Below are 27,032 nucleotides of genomic sequence, written 5' to 3'. Positions count from 1 at the left end.
TTCCTATTATACCTGTATATCCTCATAATGGAATTTAGGCTAATAAGACGAATATTCATTTCCATATTTATTGTTTTTTAAAGATTTTGAATAAGTAAAGATATTTTACAACATAGAGCGTTTAGAAATCTTTGACAATCTGTAAAAATGTTCGCAAACTGTAACTTACTACTTTTGACAAAAAACGTATAAGTAATCATTTATTAAATTAATTAATTCAAACATATGAACATATATATTTAATGAAATAAAAATATTTCAGCGCAAATAATTATCGACGTGTATTTGAAGAAGAAGAAGGAGAAGCAGAAATATACTACCCAGTGTTTAAGATTGCAATACGTGTCGGAGACGTAAGTCTTTTCGGAAAAAATAATAAAACAAAACATAATGTTTCAGGTCCAGTTTAATTATACATTTAATAATTTTTTGACAAAAACGCTGGTCTGGAAAATAATACGTTTTCAGATTTATAATGCTTAAAGTTTTTTTCATTCCTTCATTACAAAAATAAAAATGGAAAATTACATTGTGAAGAATTCATATTTATTGTAATACCTTTTAATTATAAGGAAACTTTATTGCATTAACTAATGAAATATCTAAACAGAAAGCTAATATACAAAATACACGTGTTTATACGGCCAGTTTGTAAAATTTGTGAATGAGAAGTAAATGTCAAATAGTTGATATAATTAGAGTAACTAAGACAAAAAAGACTTTATGTTTATAAATAATATGCATATATATATATATATATATATATATATATATATATATATATATATATATATATATATGTAAAACAAATTAAGTAAACACTGAAATCCATCCCATACTCTATTCGGAACAAATCTAATATAAATTGTTCTCCTCACCTCTTTCTGTTAGACTATATATTTCTAGATTTACAGAGATTTATGATATTATTTAGCTCGAGTTTTGACAATGTACTCATCAAACATAATACAAATTTCGAGATTCTAACTTTTCATTGCAATTATTGTTTTCAATATGTAATATTAAATGATTTTGAATTAATAGCAAATTTAAAAATAAAAATTAATTAATTAAAATATATGTTTATGTAGATATATATATCCCCATCACATGATTTTTACATAAAGATGATGACTTAGCTAAGTGGGAATATAAAATTTCCTGAATCAAATATTTCTCTTACTAAACCACAATATTGTCGAACTATGCACATTTTTTCTATCTCTGTCACCGCTGACACGGCGTCGTACTACTTTATTCCTATTCCAACAATATGAGAAATATAAATATTCTAGAAATAGGTAAGTTTGGAATTTCAAATGAACTGGGGCCGCAAATGTGAATTGAAATAAATCTGAATATTTTATCTTATTCATCTGCCAAATTTGCTCTGTATTATAGATCAACATGTCCGATCAGAATTTATAACATTAATTCACACACACACACATATGCATATATATCTATATATATATATACGTTTATCGTATATATGTTACGGTGAAACACCGAAATCTGGAGAATGTCGACTTTCACCGGTGAATGTCAACATTCACATAGTCGCTTGTTGTATGTCCGAAATATTTTCAAATACTCTTATTTCTGACTTACACCGGTAAATGTCGACATTCACCATCTACTAATGATATATATATATATATATATACATATAATCGTTTATTGCAATTATTATTATTATATATATATATACATATAATCGTTTATACATATAATCTTTTATTGTCGGAAACGCTTTCCTGGCGCCATAGTGACGAGAGACAACACAAGAAAAATAGGCTACGAACAGTGTAAAGATATTTGTTTGTTATTCTTAGCGCGGCGGAAACTAAGAAATAAGAACAAAAACATTGGATCGTCATCAAAAAAAGTATTCGAAAGTTCCTTCGGGAAGTATCCTAGACATGGGTTTGGTAGGGGTAGTCCAGTGCATTGTTCAGCAAGATCACGAGCCCTCACTTGCATTATCACTTTCTCTAGGGTACGTCAAAACATTAGTGCACGAAACTCCCGTTAGAACTCCAACAGGAACTTGTGGCACATATCGTGTCAGCTGCTGGGAAAGTCCTGGGGGTGCACGGTATTTTCCAGAACATCTTATGTTCGATGTGCGAGAGATGTGATACCTGCATCAGGGTTCAGGTCGTAATTTCGAAGAATTTCATTGAGGTCCATAAGTGTCTAATTTTGTTTCTATTTTTTAATTTCTCTTGTGCTAAGCATAACTGGTGTTCGTTCTTTCTAGTGTTTCGTGTTGTTTGTACCGACCAGGAAAGTGTTTTCGGTCATGTTTTGCCATTTCATTTTTCGTCGTCGTCGTCTCTCTCATATATGTGCATAATTACCTGTGACTCAAGTGTTACTACTACATCATGAAATTTACAAACATAGTGTTTAAAATGCTACATATCCCCATCCGAAAATATCTTTTTTTTTCTCTTGCCCTTCAAATAAGAAATGGGTGTCCTTCATTGTATAACCTCCTGGAACTTTAATTCTTCTTTTTTCGAGGACTATGGAGAAAATATTTCAGTATAGGGAGCTGTCAATATTCGAACATTACATTTTAAAAGCCATTAAAGTGTAGCCGAAACGCTCAGAAAGGCTTAATTCGCTTAGGATTTAGGAAATACATTTTGTAAGACTTCGCAAATTTTCCTTCAATAAATTTAATGGAACAGACAAAAGAAATTACAGTTAACAATATATATAGGAGAAAACAGATATATCTTTTCGTAATTTATTTTGCTTTGTTTGATTTCTTTCATTCTTCCTGTATAAATAATTAAAACTTTAAGAATGCAACTGAAGAATGAGAATAAAATTTTCAATTGAAAACGAATGGTGGCAAAAATCCTAGTGCTCCTCTGCTGTACCACGAAATAGACCAGCAATATATTCCGAATTTGGAATAACGTGAAAAAATTTGAAACCTTTGCAACCAGCGATGCAAAGAGATTGATCTGACAGGAAGATGACTTAAATGAGGAAACTCGGAGATAATTTAATGAGGTGTCAGGTTACCTCTACTGGGATAATAATAAGAAAAGGTTAAAATACAAAATACGTAAGTAAATTATACAAAAATTGAAGAAATTTAATATATCTGGCATGCGTAAGAAATAGTAATTGATTCAAAAATGTAAATGAATCCAAAGCTTTCAAACTTATACTCGTTTAAATACAGATTTTGCTGATTCAGAAAGTACGTTACTTGTATATCTTCTAAAATGCTTTTTCCATCCTTTGTTTGTAGTTGTTTCATTTTTCATTTCAGTTTCATTTTTTCCTCCTATTTTGCAATTTTCGCCATTCTTTCCCTCTGCTTTTTAAGCCACCTGTTTATTAGTACTATTATTTATATCACAACTTATGTAAAAATTAAGTAAGGAAAAGTAAGGCACTAAAACTTTGCAACTTATTACGCTCTACGTGAGATTCATGGTGGTCGCTTATTGCATACAAATCATGCCAAATGCTTTAACTCTTTCGCATCGAGGGACGACCAAATCTGTTTTCAATAAACATCGAAAACGCCCGTGTTTACGAATTTGTCTTGGAATAGTTTTCCTTTCCCCCTCCGGTTTCATCCATTGTGTGCAGTTTCACCTTAGGGCCGGTCTGCACCTGCGAACGTCAATAGCCTTCCGTTTTTCTCCTTTATTTGCTTCAAAAGAATGATTGACATGTCTTTTAACAACTCGCGAAACCAATGAGCCATACATACTAACGTGGAGGGGAAAGAACTAGGTAGAAAATAAACGAGGCGTTGCGGCGGTTTGCTGTTGCCTGAATGGACGGGCGTTTCGGGCGACTTCGATGCGAAAGAGTTAATTTCTCTGCTTGGCTTTAGGTCCTAACAACGAAAACTAAAAATTCGCCCTTTGTAGAAAAACATTTTGTCAGGCAATGAATCTACGGTTAGATTTTTCCCTCTGAAACTGAGCCAAAAGTGTTATATAGTATCTAAATATGGAAGTGTTGTACATGTTAAACGTGATCTTCGTTACGTTACTTTCATTCTTTTACTACTGAAATAAAGAGATACTGATTATTTTGTAGATTGGAAAACCCTCCTTGTGATCATGAAAAGGAGCAAAAACTGGAAAATTAGAAAGAACCAGAATAGAAGCGAGAACAGGAAAAGTTGCAAGAGCTGAAAAAGAATCAATAGCTGAATAAAAAGGAAGAAGAAGGAGAAACTGGAAAAGAAGCAAGAACTGAAAAACAAGAAAAAACTACAATTGACACAAAAACGAGAAAAGAAGCAAGAACTGAAAAAGAAGCAAAAGCTGGAAAAGATACAAAAACGAGAAAACAAGCAAGAACCGGAAAAGATACAAGAATTGGAAAACATACAAGAATTGGAAAATAAGCAAGAACTGAATAAGAAGCAAGAGCAGGAAAAGAAGCAAAAACTTGAAAAGAAGCAAGAACTGAAAATGAAACAAGAGCAGAAAAAGAAGAAAAAACTGGAAAAGAAGGAAGAACTGAAAAACAAACAAAAACTGGAAAAGCAATAGAAGCTAGAAAAGAAGCAAGAACTGAAAAAGAAGCAAACTCTGGAATGGATTCAAAAACTAGAAAAGAAAGAAGAACTAAAAATTCAGAAACAACTGGAAGAGATACAAAAACAAGTCAACAAAGAAGAACTGAAAAGGCAGAAGAAACTGGAAAAAATGCAAAAACTAAAAAACAAAGAAGAACTGAAAAAGGAAAAGAAACTGGAAAAGAAGCAAGAGCCGGAAAAGATGCCAGAAATGGAAAATATAGAGGAGTTTGAAAAGACGCAATACCTGGAAAAGAAGCAAAAAACGGAAAAGATTCCAAATCTGAAAGACAAGCTAGAACTGGAAAAGAACTGTCAAACCCGAAAAGGAAACCGGTTGAACTGCGAAAAGAGCCAGAACTGGATACCGACTGTAGAACGATTGATTTAATGACCAAACGAAGCAAGACCCGGAAAAGAAAAATAGAACAAATAAATCATATACCTGCTTCATTTTACCAAAATTTATTATCAACAACATTTTTATTATCAAGAACTTTATGGTATTCTTAGTATATGGACGGCATTTGATAATATTTTGCTCGGTAAGTGTAACTACTGATATATTATTAGCTAGTAATTAGTCATGCTAACTTTAAGATACCAGTATTATTTTAGCAGCAACTAAGTACACTCTTTCGTAGTTCAGATCTATGTTTTCAGTGCCCTTTCATGGCTGCGAGGTCTTCCGGTTTTACCTGGAAAGTCACAGTTTATTGACTTTTTTAACACATAGCTTTACACATGACAATATTTTTCAACAATAAATTTATGTTGTGCTACTGGCTTTAAATTGTGCAAATAAATATTGCACGGCATATCTTTCATAATTGAACTCATGAAATTAATTTATACAAATTTCATTTTAAAATTTGTTTGACCCTGAGCTGTCTTATCCAACTGCAGATATTCATAGAACTTTATATCAAGTTTCAAAGAAACGTTCAAAAAGGAATGTTTATCCACTTTTAATTATGTGTTAATCAGCATGATTTGCATTACTAAGATTGTAATTCTAAACAAATTAAAAGCTATTGTAGTATGTACATTAGCTTTTCATTTGCTTTCATCTTGTTTAAATTCAGTTTGACATACCACAGTTTCCGTCTCTACTCAGGATTTTTTCAGTGTAAAAATTCAAGATTACAAATTGAAATGAGCGAAAGAAATAACTTTTAAAATGTGTGTATACATTACATCATAATCATAATATAATTAGATAAATAAACTGAATAATATGTTATAAAGCGAATTTATATCAATTTCGATTTCTTTCAAAATAGAGATTCCTTCGCACCTCACAAATCTCACAGAAACTCTCGGTTTGTGATTCGTGAGCTTTATTTTTTTATATTTGGAATTTGGCAGCAATATGATTCACTGTTACGATGCAAATTCTTGCTCACAAATTGGTTATCTAACTAGAAATTGGTATAATTAAAATAAAATGAATATTATTAGATGGAAATGTTGGTTTCCTTTGCGTTTATCTGAATGGTATCGTATATATAAACCTGTTGAAGACGTTTTTTTCCCACACATCGAATAGAGACACATAGTCACATAATACAAATAATATGAATACAAGAATATAGTGTAAGATAAAGCTCTACCACATTTCTCTATTACTTAAGACTGCGAAAGATTTGTTAAAGCATTACAGGATCATACTCTGATGGATCTTGCGGTTCTGTTTCATTTTCTGCCCTCGAAAACACATTATCTTAGTACAATAGATTACTTTTGAAGGAATGGATTATTTGAAAACATTGTAACTTTAAGAATTATTCTCTGACGTTATTACTGAAAAAGCGGTTGAGAGCATAATCTTTGGCTATGCGCTTTAAGCTGTATTAAAACCATTTTGAAATGTAAGGCCTACAAACTGAAACGTAACTTTATCTTATTTCTGTACTATTCATTAGAGTTATATACATTCCCATCAATAGATACTGAATGGCTAAATATTCTGCTTACCCAAATCAGTTATTTTTTTCCTCTCTTCTTTTTCTTAATTTTAATTAGTCCGGAAAGTAAAGCTATAGAGAATTTCACTTCTTCATTAGAAATCTGATTTAGAATTTTGTTTTCGGAGATAAAAGTTTGAATTCTTTATCCCTTTTCTAAACACAAAGATTGAAAAACGTAACATCGAAATTTTGAAAACATTTATACACTAATAGAAGGGAAAAAAAAAAACAGAATATAATGCTTCAGCAAGCATGTAAATATCTCTATCACTTAAGTTTCAGCTATGTTTGTTATAGTATATTCAATCGTATAAGGCGCACTTTTAAAAGAAAATACAAGATGGAAATTTATGGGTACGCGCTGTACGCCAGCTATAAAAATGTTATGTTTAGAAATATGGAAAAAGGGAGCATACGAAAATTAGATTTCTGCGTGTAATTAAATGCTTTTTATTTAAGAGAAATAAAATAGTTTATGTACTTAAAAATTTTCGTTATCGGATTCTGTTTCATTTTCACCTTCACCTCTGATCCATACTTGCATAGACAGATCCAAGTTCCTCATATACGTCTCAAGCTATAACTTCAAGCACATCATCGAATTCTGTTTCAGTTTTGCCGTTACTTTTACTCTGATCCACACATAAATAATCATCTTTCGTTGCATCTAGACCGTCAGATATACCACATGAATTAAACGGGTTTAATTTTATTCCGTGATTTTATTATCTACTGACACACTAGTTATGGACTGGCATGACGTATTTGGTCTCCATTTGTAATTGTTTTTATCACCTTCACTTTTGTTCGAGTATTCCACTAACGTTTAAAATATTCTATCGATGATTTATTGACATATATGTCTAATATCTGAAATAATGGCAATAATCCGCCTGGATAAACTGTCATATCTGTATAACACTCTTTCAACGACATATTTGTGTTATCCGTTAGATGGAGGCTGAGCATGTCCCAAAGTATTAGACTTTCTTGATTATCTGAGGCAAAAGGAAGCTTTTACCAAATATTTCTTATCCACAGTTTCACAACATTTTTCTCCGCCGATCATTTCTCGTGAATACGGATGAAAACACTTTCGGGAAACTGCACTTCAGCACAGTCTTTCTTTTCAAGATATCGATGAGCTTTTAATTTCGTACGGTCGGCTAAGCAGGAGATCAGTACGATGAGGTGAGATTTCTCGTTGGCCTATTGATTTTATGTTAACCGTTATTTTTCTTTCATATCATTGTTTCTTTATCTCCTACTATATCAAAACTACAGGAATGACATCCATATTTGCAACACGTGATAGTAAATAAATTTTTACATATTTTTAAAAGCTCATCAAAGTTTTATCTCTATATTTTCGAAGCCTTTGAAAAAATGTTATCTCTTTTTCTCGGAGAACTGAATTATTCCGTGAAGTAAATCGAATACACAACCTCAGTTTGCTTTAGAGTTTTCACTTTCATTTGCACTCCATTTTTCTATTTTTAAGGCAAAGAAACGTACGCTGTTTCTTGTTGCAATTAATCCATTCTAGTGATGATGGGGATTTTATACAATGCAGTTTCCAACACTTTCGCCGACGGTAAGCTATTTCATTACTTCTTTATGCAATACACATTTATTCTTTGGCGCAATAATCATTGTAAAATTTCATGCCTCTTCCACTCGTGTACGAAACATTCACGAAAACCAAACTGCATGATTTCCATTTTCTTTCGCAAACTGAATGACTTAACATTTGAAACTTGCATTGTGTTTGTTTCGTTCGGCGAAAGCCATTACTACTCCTGAAGAAAGCACTGGATGAACTACACTTCACTAAAATGAAATGTGATATCGTTAAGTCTTAGATGTTGACATCAGAACCACGGCTTCAAATGACTACAGAAAGAAGAAACATGACTCCTATTTCCGCAAATTCACTTTGGTCGAAAGTGCACTCTTATCCAAATTATGTTCCTTATTTCTCGAAGTCCTAGAATAACATTCTCTTCCACATCTAGAATGAATACAAATCACCTCCTACCTTGCAGAAATATTTTCCCCGATAATCAATTCTCCTGCGCACCACCTTATCGCTTGCCAAACTGCAATGTTTCCGCAATTGACATATTTGCTCGTGTTTCCTAAGGTATGAAATAATCAAGAAGAGCTGTTGCGGAAAATGATGTTTTGGGTATTGCCAAACCACCATGTGTATTTTATTGCTTTCTTTATTTACTAAAGATGTGATGCATTGTAATTAAGCGATATAAGAACTTGATTTATATGCGATTACGTTTTCTTATACAAAATGTTCCAACAATGTGCTTATGCGTTGTAATTTCATTTATTCAAAACTCAGTCTAGTTATATTTATAAAATTTTCAATAGCAAACGAATGTTTTAAGAAAACAGTTTAAACGTTTTGGGTCAAGATACTTTTCAAAAAAAGTCTAATCCAAGAATTATTTATATGAGAAATTTTATGTAAAAACAAATGGCGCACATTTTTACGTTTGAAATTTACTGCCATGACAAATTTAGTAAGAGATTTCAGGTTTTTACCAGCTATAGGAAGTCAAGGATTTCTAGAATAATTTAGAAATTCAAGGACGAGTTCTGTCTATTGTTAATTGGTATTTTCATTTCCAAAACAGAACGTTGAAAATTAAATTTCGAGAGAAGTCTTTTTAATTTTTTTGGCAGGCTGCATAATGAGTTCATTTCAAAAAAGCTGAAAATAAAAGTATCAGTTTTCTACATTTTACTAATTATTCTTTCCTCCAATACCTAGACTTCATTTCGAAAACTTTCCTTTTGGTTATAACAAATAAATCACAAAACAATTGACTGATGTCAATCGAAATCAGACGGAGATACTTATGTCCAAAATTATTTCATAACAAGGCAAACTTTTTCCTCATAAAATTATAAGTGTCGGAGAAACATGTGAAGAGCTAGGCTTCGTAATTTTTACAAAACAAATGACTTTAAATTTAAAAGTACCAAAGCGCAAACATTTACGTTTTTCAAAACACATTTGTACTTGCAAGTCAATGCCTACCACAAACGACCAAGATCCGGTCTGATCTTTTGCAGACAGTGCACAGACATGCGTTTCGAGTACCTTTCATTTTGGTTATTTGCGTATGCCATATAACCTTCTCAAATATTCTCATGCTTGTGACTCAGAATTGAATTATCATTTTAACTGATATTTTTATGTGATGTGTAACAATAATTTTGTTTATTTTTCAGGATGAAGATTCAGGCCCCCTTTGCGCATACCGACTGTAATTTCAATAGCCAGTTTACAATAACAAGCTTAATAGTAACCGACCGTCATAGGAAGACGCCCGAGGCTTAAAGGAACGCGAATCTCTATCAAAGTTGCAACTTGTGTAAATGCAATTTTGACTTTTAAATTCCTTTATTTTCCCTTTCTCGTGCCAAAAATGTTTTTCTCTTCAATATTTAGTTTAATAACGTGAAACTTTAATTTAAATTTTTCTTTTCGCTATTTTTACTTTAAAAAGATTTTAAGTTCTTTCATTTTACAAAAGTAATACTGATTTTAAAAACTATAAATATTTCCTTTTGGTTTTTTATTTTAAAAAATTGCTTTTAAATGCTCACTTTATTTATTTTACAGAAATATTATATACTCTTATAAGCTAAACATATTTCTATTTCGTATTTCCATAAATGCCATTTTTTAAAAATATTTTACTCCTTTTTATAAAGGGGTGTTGGAAACCCTATAGCAACAATGTTGAATTGGCCATTTTTGGATTACCTTTTCTGAAAATCTGCTGTTCTTACAGGTTTGAAGGTTTTTACGTAATTAAAGTACATCTATCACCTCGCGCTCTTTCAAGCACGAGGCAGCTTCGTCTATGCACTCGCCATAGTAGGAAAATAATCTCTATCTTTGAAATTTTATCCTCTAATTTATTAAACATAAGGGTACACAATATACAATAAAACAAATATCACTAGTATAGTATACATTTAAATATATACATAATATAAGGCGTGCAAAACATGTTTTAAGTAATCTCAACTATATACATAATATAAAGCGCGCAAAACATGTTTCAAACAAGATTTCAAGGGGTTCAAGAGGCCGTTGCCTAAAAAAAAAAAGAAAACAATTCGTCGTTTCTGGAAGAAATGAAACTTTAAAAAATATTTTCGTTGTCACAAAAACCAAACTTTTTGAAACATTACGTTATTCAAACTCTTACGTCACTTCCGAGTGTCACGTTATCTAAGATAGCATAGGTTTCGGCTACGTCCCCAAGCCTCTGGCATCTCCTGAGGGCGGTTGGTTACTACACCTGTACTAACGATAGTGAACTTCCGGTGATATCCTTCTGTCTGTACCTGAATGAAACTGGCTCTATTTGACGGCACACTAGCGAAACACTAAAAAGTCGTGATTTAAACGACGATGATTTGAATAATTTAACTGGAATTTTGAGGACGACAATTTAGATTAACTGCTGATGATTTTTTATTTAGGTGATCGTGAGTATATGGTTTAGTGATGAAGAGTATGAATAATTGAGTAGGATGATAATAAAACTTTAGGTGATCGGGCTTTGTATCTAGGTGAAGTTCTTTTATTCTGACGACGACTTCAATGATGATGATGAAGATGATAGATAGGATGGTTTAGAATGACTGATGTGATTTGGGTGATGATGGTTTATCTTATTCTGACGATGATCATGGTGACGCGATATACATGATGGTTAATATGACGATGTGCATTAAGTGATAATAAATATTTAGATGAATTTGATGGTGACATACTTTTGACTGATGACGATTTTATACATGATGTGAGAGTGATTTATATAATACTTTAGAGGAGTTAGACAATAAAGACGATGATTAAATGAGGATGAAGAAGATGATGATTTGGTTGATATTGCTTTCTATTTAGATGATCTGGAAGATTATGATTTATCTATCTCGACGATGATAATGGTGATGATGACATATACGACGGTTTAAACTGAAGGTATGATTTCGATGATGATGATTATTTAAATGATGGTTTTCAATTATCTGGTGATAATTTTATAATTTCTTTCTTGGTTATTCAGATAACAATTTTGATGGTGATTTAGAAGTTTGAGGTGATGAAGACGATGATCAAATGAGAATCATATTGTTGATGGTGGTGATTTAGATGATACTGCTTTTTATTTAGTTGATTTGAGCTATAATGATTTATCTTAATTTGGCGATATTTTCAATGACGATGATGATGATAATATATATATATATGATGGTTTAACATGAAGATGTGTTTTGGGTAGTTATGCTTAGTTAGATGTCTTAGATTAGCATATGAAGTTGATTGGATTTAGAAGGAAATTTATATAGATGATGATTTCAATGAGTTAGATATTGATTTAGATGAAGGTATATTCATTTGATAATGATTATTTAAACAATAAGAGGGTCGTCCGAAAAATTACTTTGCCGTAAACCATAAAAAACAAAGTCTTATTACCTGGAAAAACTTATTGCAAAAGATACAGCTATATTTCTGCTACTTCTCAGCATAAGAAACATCGGAACTATACCAATTGTCATAGCGTCGGTTACCTATTTCCATTAGAGTGTCATAGAAGTCTGTCGCCTGGGAAGAAAGGCATCCCGTCACATTTGTCTGCAACATTTCACCTGTAGGAAAGTGTGCCCAGACAAGAACGTCTTCAGGTGCAATAACACGTGGAAGTATTTAACAGCAAGATCGGAGCCACAGAATGGATGGTCAGACATCTCCCAGCGAAACGTCTGCAACATATATTTTGTGGAATTCCCCGTATGCGTCCGATGTTGTTGTAGGACACCACAACACCAGCACTGAGCATCCCAAACCATTTGTTCTGAATGGCTCTTCAGATGTTCTCTAGTAAAGCGCAATAAAGATCAGCTTTCACCGGAGCACCATTCGCCAATACGTCAAGTAGCAGAATGCCTTTACTCTCCCAGAATACCGTGGACTTCAATTTCCGTGCATAGACTGAGGATCGTCCGGCGCGTGGATCCCTGTGACGCCAATCAATCGTGAGTTGCTGTTTTCTGTGGTGAAGTGAGCTACCCACATCTCATCACCTGTAACGATTCTGTTAAATTGCGTTCAATAAACTGATTTATGTATCTGCTGCCTCTAGTTCTTTGTGTTTAAATTTTGAGTATTCGAAATGGAACTCAAATACAATCAATCATATATATAGATTACATATCAATTCATATATTTGAATTAAATACATATTTACTTACCGGCCCGAAACTTTCTTAACACGTTGAGCGCGGCGCCGGTCTCTGGGGACCGACAGTGAACTTTCCGTGTGGCCGGCGTCGGTCCGTGGGAACCGGCACTGGAATTTTCGTTTGCCTGGCGTCGTTCCACGGAACCGACAGTATAAGTTAAAAAATAAATATAGTCTCAATGAAATGTGATCAAATTTAGCATTAATGAAATGTATTGAAACATTCTAAACAAAAATACGGCTTAGCTTTAAGGCTTAGCTCGCTGCCGGCTGAACGGAAAGGACAGCAAATTCGGCGCCGAACTCAGCGTGTTAATTAGAAAGCTACCGCTCGGCATTAAAAACGCACAGCAGTTTGGTTTAAATAACCATCGATAACACTATTCTATAACGTTCTTTCTATAACGTTCTATAACGTATTATTCTATAACGTTCTTTGTACGTTAAAGTACATATAGCACAAGAGTGTGCAAGGAAACTGATATATAACAAATTTATTTAAAATTTTTCATATAATAAGGATAATTTCAAACTGTAAACATAATTCTAAAAATCCATGACATTATCGAATTGAGACCTGTTTCGATGTCAGATATATCTCGTAATGAAATCTGAAATTTTTTGAAATTTAACAACTAATTTTTCAAGGTATTTGACAGTCCAATCTGTATAAGTTTCATTTATTTGTTTAAATGTTTGTAAAGTGTTATCACAGATTTTCATAAAAAAGGGTGTGAGAGATAAATGATAAAATTGATAGATAGAAATGGAGGGAATATTATGCATTTGTTCAGAAACATAAACGTAGTATTTGTGAGATTTCTCGCACAGCCAAGTTATAATTCTTTTGTTAAATTCTTTTTTTTCATATTTAATTCTTTTAAATTAATTTCTCAAAGTTTGTCATAATTTATGTGACTCAACTAGGTACGAAAAATTGATTCGGAATGTAAAAGAAATATATGTATTCTGTAACATTATTTTTTGTAAAGTTTAATTTTTTTTAATTAACAAGGTCTGTAACCAATGTTTGCACTTATTTAATGCACGGAGTTCCAAGCAATTTCACTCGTCATCCTACAAGCTGCAATAAACACAAAAACACAACTCTGAAAATGAAATATTCTAACAAGGATTGTAAAGCCAAAGGCATATAATTAGTCTCCTCTGTATGCTCAGATCATTCAATATAATTTCTCTCACAGCTTATAGATTTTCAGATGAGTTACTCACGTTCGTTTTTAATGGTAATCAAAATAATGTAAAACTGCAATTAAAAAGATTAAAATTTCGACAAATTGACTAAATGAAAAATATATTCGCTGGTCGCTTAAAATTGCTTCAACGGTACCTAGTTCCAAATTGCAAGACGGGTATTCCACACACGGATAATCGAGAATTAGTATAACATTCTACAGCAAAATAATGCAAATTCCTGGTTTTTTTCATATAATGCATTCATGCTGTCAGATTTATTATGTCTAATCTTATAATATTATTGTAAAATTACTGCCGGTAGAAATCATTCCTTGAAAATGAAGGCCCCTTGCCACCTTCTTGATGCCTAATTTCAAATGGATAATTCAAACGTGGCCAAAGGAGAAATATTAAAATTTTCAAAAATTCGTGTTTACGGTTTTTTAATACCTAGATTTACCACTGCTAACTAATATTATGATATAATAATATATTAATAATTAGTCAAATGAAATTTATGTGGCTTCGTGTCAACCACTTGGTATTTTTAACGCTGTGTTTGAGCAAAAACAGAATATTGTTTATTTAAGCTATAATAAACATCCTACAGTAACATTTACTTATTGTACATTGTTTTTTATCAGCACTTACGAGCTGAAGTTTCGTCTTATTAAACTATCCATATTGGTGTTTTTCATGCTCCTATATTGTTTTTGTATATAAATAATGGAAATTACAATTGGGATGATCAGTTCCATAAAACTCTCAGTATTCTGCAATCCTAACCACATGACCAATGGTGCCCCAAACATACAAGAAACAAACAGGTATTTACAAGTAGGAATGATTTTCGAAACGTTTGCTTGAACAAAACTCAAAACAAAATAAAACAAAAGGGTCGAATCAAAATGTTAATGTTTCATAAAAATGTGCAGGATAATGTTAGATGTAAAGCCTGTTTTCGTTCAGACGTACTAGGAAGTTTCATAAATGAAAGTTTTCTCTTTTGGTGGGATAGTGGCTGTGACCTATACATCGAGCATTCATTGCTGGACAGTACGTGTATAATTACAGATAGATAGAGATAAGTAATTAATAAAGTATTTGACAGATATAAACTCATCATTCAGATCTTCGAAAGTGTTCAAATAGTAAAAACACGATACCGTATGCTTTCACCACTTCACTTATGATGTATACTATGCCCATATGAGGTACTTCTCCCTGTTAGATTTAACTAAATCTTAGCTATTGAAATATAGCATTTTCAAATTCTTTCCATTTGAATTTAACATGAATAATTTTACTCTGATCTCTCTCTTTCTTTTCTGTTTGTTTCTTACTTCTAGCCATCTATATCCAGTTCTATATCTTCTACTTGTGCCTCTGATATTTAATGTAACGGCATTTTGCTTTAGAGTAAATAGATTTAAAATAATTAAAAATTGCATTCCTATTTTCAAAATACTTTTATTAATATTTCAAGGTAAACTTTTTGATATTCGTCAAATGGAACTCGAACCTAAAATTTAATTTTTATTAAATCTTTAATCTATTTCCAGCACTATGCATAAAAATGCCCTTTCTTGTTAAAATAACGAAACTGATTTCAGATTTACTAGTAATGAATCAAATTGCAAATTGCTTAGATGACATTTTTCAGCTCTCAGAATACATTCCATTTAACTATGCAGTAAATCGAATGATTGTTTGCAGTTAACAATATGTAAAAAGCTGTTTGGGCCAGGTCGAGGAACAGGTGGTTTACATCTGGAGGAAACGAATGTTTGACAATGTCTATATACTATATATAAACTAATAATTAGAAACTTCCGCGTAATGCCCTTATGAAATAATTCACTGTATATTAGAAAAAGTACGAGAAACAGACGCATATTTTTTCGAATGAAAAAAATCGAAAAATTATGTGCTTACCAAAATCAAAAATCTCAGGCGAACAACATATAAGGCCTTGTAAGGCCTTATGTGTTGTTCCTTATAAGTTATGTGAATTTCCTTATAAGGCCTATTAAATTATACACACTTTTTGCTGCTGATCATTTAAATTTATTTCTTCGAATTGCTCTTTCAAACTTGAATACCCGATTCCTAAAAGAAAGTTGCTGATTTTGAAATTACGTATACTGCACAATTTTGGTCGTGCGTTTATGAATTTTTTCTAATTTTATTTCTTTATTAGCGGAAGTACCCGATGTCAATTAAGTTAGATTGAAAGCAATGTATCTAACAACAGAGATAACGATACCGTTGTAATCCTTCTCTAACGATGTAAAAAATACGATTCATAGTTATACATTTTTCAGTCTGGTGCGATATGCAACCCCACATAAAAAATTTCGATAGAAAAATATAATTCTCTCTCATTGTATCAGAAGCAATGTCACTCAGCTTTTAGTGATTTTCGTCTTTCTAATCAAATGGCCATAACAGCTCAAGTTCCATCCAATATTTCACCTATATTCAACTTTAGTCGATTCAATGTCGCAAAATATTTATCATAATTGATCAGAAATCAATAACGCAAACAAACAAACAAACACACAAACAGACATTCTTCTTTATATATATAGGTTATGTAAAATTTACAAATTTTTTTATTAACAAAATGTACGATTTGCAAGCGAGCAGTAGCAACACTTTTCGAAATAAAACAATTGTATCTCCAACGCCCGAGACTGTTACCACTAGGAAAAATGAGTGCGAAAATTAGAACTTTTAGAATTTTTAATTAGTATTTTGGCTCATGAAAGTGGTTAAGATGAGAATAGTCGAAATGGCTTCCCTCGAATTTTCGGAATCGGGAATAACGTATTTAATGTTTGGGAAAGCTATTTTTATTTCATCTTTTATCTATTTTCGTATTTTAACAAACTCTAGGATTTGAAAGAGAGCAATGGTAACAACTTTCGAAATAAAGCAGATTTTCGTCTCCAGCTTGCGAGACTGTTGCCACTCGGAAAATGAGAAAGAAAATTATCGTTTTTCCGAGTTTTTAATTTATAGCTCTGATTTTAGCTACTTTTTTTTTTTTTTTTTTTTTTTTTTTTTTTTTTTGAGAAAAGTGACGTCGACCTAATTGTAGAAAGTTCGGTGGTGGTAGCTATAGTAGTGACCGAGTTATGAGAGGACAAACACACAAACTTTCTTCTTTATATACTGTATAGATAACAAGTATGAAACTTTCCCAAATGTAAGTATACGAACCGCGAGACTGTATTAAAATTTGGATTTACTTATTTGTCAAAAAAGAATTTTTTTAAAAATTTGACATCGCCAAAACATGAATATTTTCGTGATTTAAAAACATTTCGATAACTGGAAGTATATTACTACAAGCAACGATTGCAAAAATAAAGGTCGTGTAGGGACTTTTAAGCCGGATAAAGGATGTTGGTGTACATATACGTGAGCATATACATATACGGTTGGTACAGCTAACCTGCAATATAAAGAGAGAAGCAAGCCTACTCTTTAGAAAATTTCAATATTCTTCGGCTAATCGTTTTTGAGTTATGCGAGATACATACACACATATATTATATCTACATACATACAGAGAACACGAAAAACTCCCTTTTGAATGCATTATAAAATATACTATGAAAAGGAAGAAGTCTTTATTCTGTCCGTATGAGATGTCGCACAAAAATCATCCAAATGGATTCAGATATGGACAAAATGGATATTTCCACTGAAATGTGATACTTGAAAATTTTCGTAATTATAATACTTCCTTTATATTGTAAAATGCAGTAATAAAATATTACCTAAATGGGAAATCTTAAAAAGATGAGAATTAGTACCAGAATTCCACAGCTATACTTTTAAGAAGTGGTCGTAAAAAAAAGTGATTCGCTGAGAACTTCGTTCTAAAAGTTAAAGCAATAACTAAAAAATTTTCGAATAAATTGTGTGTGAAAACTGTATGTCCCGTCGTTCAAAAGTAGTGGACTGTAAATTCACTTGATGTTCCCTCAGCGTAGAATCCAAGAAACCTCAGAGTCATAATGCTGACCGAAACTACTTTATTGGCTTTCAAACATTAAGTTGGCTGAGGAACGGCGAAGAACACTTTAAAATCTCCGACTTCAGTAGCGGCTCACCAAGTAAACTCAGGAGAACCTCTGCTTAGTTGAAACTCACCGCAACTTAAAAGCTCTAAACCCGAGCTTTACGATCCTAACAAATTTGTGTCTGCGCCTCTCCTCGGTACAAAGAGAGAAATACAATTTGCGTAACATAGAACTAAAATATTTAATCCTTTGCGGCGCACTGTACGTTAAAGTCGGAATTTCAGCAAGAAACGTTGTATTCAGTCTATTTAGTCCTAAATAAGTATACAGGTAAAATGTTGTAAAAATTGCACTTACCGTTTTAATTCTGTGGGTGTTCCATGAGGTGGAACACTGCGCCGCCAGAGCTTTTAAAAGTGCGACTAAGCGAGCATTGCAGTGAAGCACGAAAATGAGTAGAAGCGTTTGCATAAGAATGAAAAAACTCTGTATTATGGCTGTATACATGGTTTCCTGGATATACACAATATTCTTGAATATATACGGATAAATGAGATACATATCTATATACACAAGTCCTATATACAAAAATGTTTATAAATTTTCCTATTTCTTAGCTTCGTGAAATTGTTCAAAGCAAGTCACACCTTTTTGATGGAAGCACAAACCAACTAAGATTAAAATAATTAACTACGATTAATATTAACAAAAAAGAAAAATAAGCTTATAATATATAGATACACGAAAAATATCTACACAATTATTGAAAATAAACGGGAGTGAGACTAAAAAGACAGCAAAAAATTCGCGTAGGTCTAAGTAAAGATGAGTCAAGCTACTAATGAAATTCCCGCGTAAAAACTACCCCCAAAAATTTCGAGATGCCAATATTAATGCTTTCATAACACAAAAACCACCTCGCCCCTCAATGCTGCTTTTTTTGAATTCATTCCCTCCCCCAAAAAAATCAACGGAAACAGAAAACGAAAACAAGGGTTGTTCTCTCCTGAGAGCACAGATGTTCTGATTAGTAAGAGCATGAGATTGCTAAAGGCGCAGAGTTCCCGCTAATGGAACACCTGGTTTTATTCAATGATTCTGCGTATGATTTTTGTATGAAAGATTAAAAAAATAATTTGGAGTACAGCCAGCAAAATTATGCCGATTTCTTCTCCAAATAAAATTTTTATATCATTAGAAATATAGAGATAATTACTTGAAAAAAATGGATTTTAGTAACACATAATAAATGAAAATTATGTGTCTCCTTGTGATATGCTGCTATCTACGGTTTAAAAAGAAAAGTTCAAAGTATATTATAAAAGCATTTTTATATATTTACGGTTGAATTTAAAGGTTTTCGAAGCGATTCAATTTGGGTGTTAGATGTAGTGGAACACTAGACACAAAAGTTTAACCATATTTTAAAATCATTTATAAAAATATATAAATGTAAAGTTAAATATAAAATATTCGTTTCAAAGCGATCGTTGACGATTCCATATCTCTTTAATCTTCCGTGGATGTGGTCATCTTAGAGAGACATTCTTAAATACCTATATTTACTTATTTTCTCAGAAACATCGGTTATCTTAGGATGGTAGTCGACAAGAGGATTTATTGTACCTATATTTTCTTTTTGTAAAATTCTGCGTTTACATTTTCTAGATCTAAATTTAAATTTGATCTTTCTCAAAAAAATAGTGTGAAAATGAATGCATTTCCGTTAATAATCTATTCCGTTAATAATTCTATCTGGCCGCAGTGGTCCAGAGGTAATGTCGTTGAACGCTGGTAGCTAGACCCAGCACACGAACACGCTGCTTGAGAATTTTGTGGTTTTCCTAATGTGTAATGTGCGTACGAAACTTTTCCTGAGAAAGTCCTCCCCAAACGCTTCCCTCCCCTTAGGAAAAGAGCCCTAACGTGCTCTTCTAATAATCCAATAAATATAAATACGGTACTGAAATATTACGTAGTTCATCCTGACTTGTTTCATCACAACTAACGAATCGCAACATCCAAAGGATACTTATATAAAAGGATTACTTTGAAGAAGCTGAAGGAAAAAGAACAAAAGAAGTCTTAATTTTATTCAAAGAATATAATATTAGAAATTTCAGACATGCGTAAACCTTTTAAATATATTTAATCTGATGTAAATGCTCCTTTTCCCTTTTTTAATTTTTTAAAAATATATTGGTCATGAAGAACTGCCAATACAACTTTATGAAAGGACTTAATTAAATAATAACGTTTAATAGTTAAGTACATAAATTTAAAATTCTCTTAAAATAAAAAACTGCATAGCACTCCCATACGTATCATTAATTTTCTACTTCCTTTCAACTTTTCAATGCAAGAGTTCCTTCTTGGATTTTTAGCAAAAAATTATTAATAAAAGGAAATATATGAAATATAGAGGTAAAAATATTCCTCATTCTTACTCGCACCTAGAGTTCATTACTCGAATACGCACCAGCACCTTTTAAAAGTAGAAAAGATATATCTGCAGAATAATCGTTATGCGATTATTTTATTTACTCTATTTTATAGGAATATATTTTCCACGACGATATTTTTAAACTGCGAAGTTTTGGAACCGCTTTCTTTTTTTCATCGATGATTGTTTTCTTCGATGATCCTTCGACAAAATAATACCTGGCCCAGTATGGATTTATGCAAATGTACAGAGACGTATAAGATTATGGAGTTCATTTAAAAATGACTTTTGAGTGCACTTTCATATTAGTTTGATTACCATTAAAAACGAACATGAGAAAGGTGTCTAAAAATTTGCGTCTTAAAATTAGGAATTTTTCAATAAGATTACAATCAATTTTTTTTTTTTTCTAATGGTTGGCACTTGCCTATGTCGGCATCGTCCTGTCCTAAGGCCAGATCGGTAGTCTCTTTATCATGGAGGCGCTTAGTAGGTGGGCCACCATTGCCTCCTGTGAAAGGACAGACAATTTTACATCCATGCCTTCTCCGGGATTCGAACCCGAGCCCTTCGGTATCGCACTCAGATTTCCCTAACCACTATAACGCTAAAAACGTTAGTCATTATAGTCGTTAGAATATTTTATTTTCACAATCAAATATTGTTTTTTTTTTTTTTTTTTTAGCTTGTGCAACGATGATTCAAATTTTAGTGTTTTTCCAGCATCAAAGCGGTGCGCACATTGATTACAGACATGTTGTTTAAAAAAATAAAATTTACGAAAAAAAAAAATGCAGATCAATTTTTTAACAGTGGGAATCAATTTTTCGTAACTATTTCAGTAGTGTCAGTTAGGTCAGACTTGTAGAGATTAATATTAAAATATTAAAACTGAGACTCGGTCTTTCAGAAAGCCTCACAAGTACTTTCTCTCTTTCCATAACAATGTATGTTATTGTCGTTATGATTGATCAATACCAGTATTGATCACCGATAATTTTTAAGAAAATCTGTGATAACTCTTTACCGACTTTTAAACAAAGGAATGAAGCTTATACAGGGTGAGCTGTCAAGTACTTGAGAAACTGTGTTCTTAAACGTTTAAAAATATTTCATATCTTTTAATGAAATACATCTGACACTGAAGCATGTCTCCATTCGATGATGCCACCGATGCTTGAAATTATATTCACAGTTTCAGATTGTTTATAATAAAAATTGTAACCAATGTGCTACTCACTAGTTTTCTCATATACTCCTGCGCTTTATGTACTTTAAAATTACAAACGGCTACAACTGTGTCTCTGTTCACCTTGTTTATTTAATCAAACTACTTTGTCTTTAACTGACAGAGGGGTGGCTTTATAGTAATATATACTTCTCATACTTCTGCTGCTTTGTTTTATGCTTAAAATGTTTCTTCAGTTTTATTTGGACTGTAAACGCTTATAGGAAAGTAATTCAGAAATCTGATTTAGAATGTGCGTGTTGATGACTGACTGATTCAGATGTTTGATTATTTTCTGATTAGATCTTATTTGCGTCTGCAAGAAATGCCAATAATTAGGTAATAAATCTATGCAGACTTTTCGTCAGAACTCTTTGGTATGCAAGTAAATAAAATGCTTGCACAAATGAATAAAATACTCCTCATATTACCATTTCGACGTTTCATATACAGATAATTTGACTAAAACCTGATAATAATTTATATTTTCTCTCTCATTGTAATGTTTCTTTATACTTTTATAAACGTTCTTCCAAATAAATGTTTCCACAAAATTATTACAATAGGTTCTCAAGCATTACCCTCTTAATCGCATTCACGTTCACTCGGCTGGAGAACTCAGCAAAGGACTTCTTACCACAATGCCCACAGTTGGATAATCTTCGGCTTCTGGCAAGTACTATCTTAGCTGGTAAAACGCAGCAGACCAACAATGAAGTGCTATTCACATTCAATGTTCCCATGTTTAGCTATTGTCTATTTTGCCTTTCTGCTCACTTTTCGAATATTTGATTTTGAGTGAAACGATCGTTAAGATAGTAGGTGGTTTGAAATTTATAATCATTCATCCTTTGGTATTTAATTAGGAAAATTCTCATCGGAAGACTCAGTGTGAAAGTAATTCAGCTAACAGAGAAGTACTGCTATATGCGGTAGAATTACATTTGCATAAAGGTATGAAACCGGCCCTTTAAAAGAGCTTCAACGTTTTCATATGAACGTGTATTTCTGTTGAAATTCAACTAATTGCAAAAGCACAAATCTTCATAATTTATTTTGAGATGGTGGAAAAACAGTGCTGATGTGTTATCAAGCTAAATGTACACTGCTCAAAAAAAAAAAAAAAAAAAAGGGGGGGACTGTGCTATATCTCCCGTTCTACTGGGCCGATTGACAAAATTCAAACTGCGTTTTTCATGTCTCGAAAGTGCGACTTAAGAATATATTAGATTTATACATGGCACTATTCTAACATAGGCATTTTGACACAAAATAGGACTTTTTCTGAAATAATATATCAATATTTTTCCATATTTCTATTCTACGACTCAAATTATCCCAGAATACCAAGTTTTGTAAAAATCGTACAAGTAGTTTTTAAAATATTAGCTCCTCAATGTTAATTGAATTTGGTAAATATTTATTAATATCTCTTTTTTTTTATTAAACTTTTATCATTTTTCTTTCACATTTCGAAATTTAGGTTTATTCCAAATAAAATTTACCCATTTTTTTGTGTTTTTTTTTAAATTTCTGTTTTTAAAGAATTTTTATAAATTCTTCGAAAACTTTTTTAATTATAACCTATAAAATTTTTACCATCACCTTAAAGTAGGTGTGTTTTTAAGCATATCTGCAAAAAATTAGACTTTTTTATTCAAAATTTTCTAAGATATAATGAATCCCTTCTTGTTGCCACACCGTAAAATGCAAGTCCTTATCCTATTATCTATATTTCACGTTCTTTTTAAGTCACGATCTTTACAAGTCCTGATCTTTACAAGTCCCCCCACAAGAAGCACATTCGTCACCGTAGAGACAATGCTGCTCAGAGTTCATTGAGAGAGAAAGAGTTAACTGCTAACCTTGACATAGCATCAGCATTCCCATGTGAACTTCCTTTGCGGTATGTCTCAGTCTGCCCATTTTAGAGAATCGCCTATCTGTAGATCTCTGGGTGGTCCTTTGTCGCTGCTCCCGAGTAGCCGCTGGCTACGCATTATTTCCCTCTTGTTATCAGTTTGGCTACATTTTGGCAAAAATGGCAGGTTTTGTCTCTCGCCAATATACTTAAAAATCAAATAGAGGCCATGTCTTTCTCAATCTGTCTCATAATTTTAATGCTAATTTTTTTAGTACTGACTTTTGCTATGATTAAAACGTCAGCGATTTTGCACGCTCTTTAAGCTTACCATATTTAATGTTTTTTAATCATAACAAATAAGAATAGATTAATATTTTAAATTTAATGCCCTTCTAGAAAATAGGTAAAACCGCTTTTATCGTTTACTTTCTTTTCATACTTATGAATAATAAGATTTTATTTTGACATTTTTTTGTGGAGTGCATAAAATCCTTAAGAATGGTTAACTTTTTCAAAGTGCTTCTATTATGTAGGCAAGTTTGTCTGATTTATCAGGAGATAAATAAGAGACAATTGTATGCATAATAGTTTTTGTGATTTTCATTCATTCAGTGATTGCTTTCAATGATTTTCATTGATTGTAAATTAAATAAAATCAATTTATATTTAGACCCTTTTTAGGATAAGATCTGCCAAAAAGTATTTAAATATCAGTAAAGCTCACGTTACTTCTAAATTGAATCAAAACATCAGTTACATTGTATAAAATTTCGGCCAGTTTTATTTGCTGGAATTCTTATACTCCTCAAGAGATAAAGGGAATTCAGAAAAGTTAATAAAAAAAATATCTTTAAAAAATGTTGTTATTTTGTCTGTAATAAGGTGTATGTCAACTTACTATTAAATGTATAAAAATTAGGATTGGATTACGGAAAAGAACGCGAACGCTATCTTAAGGGGATGGATGCTTTCGTGTAAACCTTTTTAAGAGAAAATTGCTCGCATTTACGTTCCTGGTGGAAAACTCCACATGTAATCAACCCGTTCTTCGGGTTTGATTGGATTAATTTTGTTCGCTTACTGAATTACATCAAAGCACACAACAATTACCTGTATAAGGGGAGTTATGCTTTCGCGGAGAACTTTCTAAGAGAAGCTGGCTTGCATTTACGTTACACAAAAACCGTGAATCCAACTATTTAGCCAGGATTCAAACCCAAGCGAGCTACAAGTGTTTAGCCAACTTTACCGCTCTACTCAAGAGCCCGTAAAAATATTCATGAAGGAAAAGTATTGAAATAACCGGTTTAATTTACTAACCTATATTTCTCAATCGACAGTACATAAATTACGCATATGAGGGGGATTATTTGTGAATAAATAAACTGTATTGCACTTTTCTCCACTATTTCATATTACGATGGAATTATTGCATTTCAAAGTTATTTCTCATGAATTAATTTTGCTCCGTTCATGATTTTTGATATTTTCAAAGAAAAAATTCCACACTTTAAATAAAAAAATACGCGAGAAGATATTTTATGCAAAATTTGGCTTAAACGGTTTTCTTAATTTTGCTTTGAAAATATTCCAGGGTAATCGTTTTCATTACTGGAAGAAATATGAAAAACAGATTTACTACATTGTGTCAACACCCAGTATATCCTTATTCTTTTGAAACGTGAAAAACGTGAAAGATTACTCTTTCTAAAATAAATTAGAAAATATATTATGTGCAAATAGAATATTCGTTGAAAATGAAATAGACTTCAACCTTTGGATATAACGATGGTTTTAGACGAAATTTCTACCTATGAAAAGAAATTGACGTATAATTAATTCTTCATGAACATTTAAAACTGTTCTCAAAATTCTTTTGATGATTGCATGTATAGATCACGGATTTTTTTTCTCTGCTAACATAAACAAAAGCCAATTTTACAAAGAAAAATTATCGTTAAAGATATACCTTCTTTGCCTGATAGTCCAATGTAATATTTGTTAAAGTTAAATGATTAAACGCAACCAATGTATCTCGGATTTTGATTTTTATATTATAATAACAAAATTATCGAAAAAATAAGATTTAAATCTCTGTTATTGTTATGTAAAGCTTTATTATTGCTGTAAGTTCATCTCAAAATCTAATTGTATTGAATCTCATTCTAATCACCTAATGGTAATAAGTATTATTATTATTATTATTTCATTAAATTAGTCATTAACATTATTTTATTAATGAAAATATGTTATTAAAAATCGCATTCCAGCCTGCAGACTTACAAATCTAGTCCGTATTTACTATATTTTGTTCTCGCTTTCTAATTTCTAATACGAAAATACTCGAATATAAATGAAGAGTTAAAACAAAGTTAAAAAATTCACAAATTATTTACGAGATTGATTAGAAATAGTGAGTGAAACGTAAACATTACATACATTTTGTTCTAAATAAATTGTGCACTGGATATGCATCCATTACTGCATATTTATTTATGTACTATTTATTTAGAACTTCATTTAAATGAAAGCAAAATAATCAACGAAAAAATTGCAAATCTAGCAACCCTTTCACTATGGGACGTAAGCGTCCGACAAACATGTAAATTTTACTTCATCCATGGAGGGGGACTAACGACTTTTCTCATTAGGAAAATGTCAAAGAGGGGGCAAACCTGTTTCTGATCGCGCCGGTCTGTAGGCTATATTATGAGAATTTTGGTCCGGTTTTAGAAGGTTAAATCACACTAATGAGAGTCAGTAAAGAACAACTAATGTCGGCAGTATAGTATTTTCTATGAAAGTTTAGTCTATACAATTCGTTACACAAAGTGTAATTAGCTCCCTAAAGCTACTTGCAATAACAAATTTTAATCTTAGAAAATATTATATACACTACTGTGAACGTTCATGTATTGTGAGAATAAATTAATGCCATTAGTTTTTATGATTTTAGTTGGATAACTTATAACACAAAATTCTTTTAATATTCACTGAACTATTCCGAAATTAAAAGTTCAAAATCAGAAGTTTCAAAAATAAATTTCTGAATTTTTGATCGAATAGCTTATTTGGCACCCTTTCTATTTCTTCACCTGACACAAATGCCTCACCTGCCCCACCCCCGTCCGGCCCTGCTGAGAAACAACTTTAATGTTTTTGTTTTTTGCAGCTGATTGCGTGCTTTGTTTCAAATATCATATCCTGTAAATTTGCTTCACTTTTAGCATAATATATTTATAATTGCTACCAAAAACATTTTGGTTTGATTTCAGTGTAGAAAAGCGTCCGTAGGGCCTATGTATCTACCTAGAGAAAGGAATGCTTTCGTGGAAGACGTGTTAAAGACATACAATGTTCTTAAGAGCGTTAACACATCATGAATCATTTACATAATAAGGCATGATCGGGTAATCGTACATAAAGTTTCCCGTTTTGTTTT

This window comes from Stegodyphus dumicola, chromosome 6, assembly GCF_044657685.1.
Source record: "Stegodyphus dumicola isolate Sdum_Otavi_A_Nest chromosome 6, ASM4465768v1".
Classification (NCBI taxonomy): Eukaryota; Metazoa; Arthropoda; class Arachnida; order Araneae; family Eresidae; genus Stegodyphus; species Stegodyphus dumicola.
Note: the sequence above shows the minus strand (reverse complement) of the source record.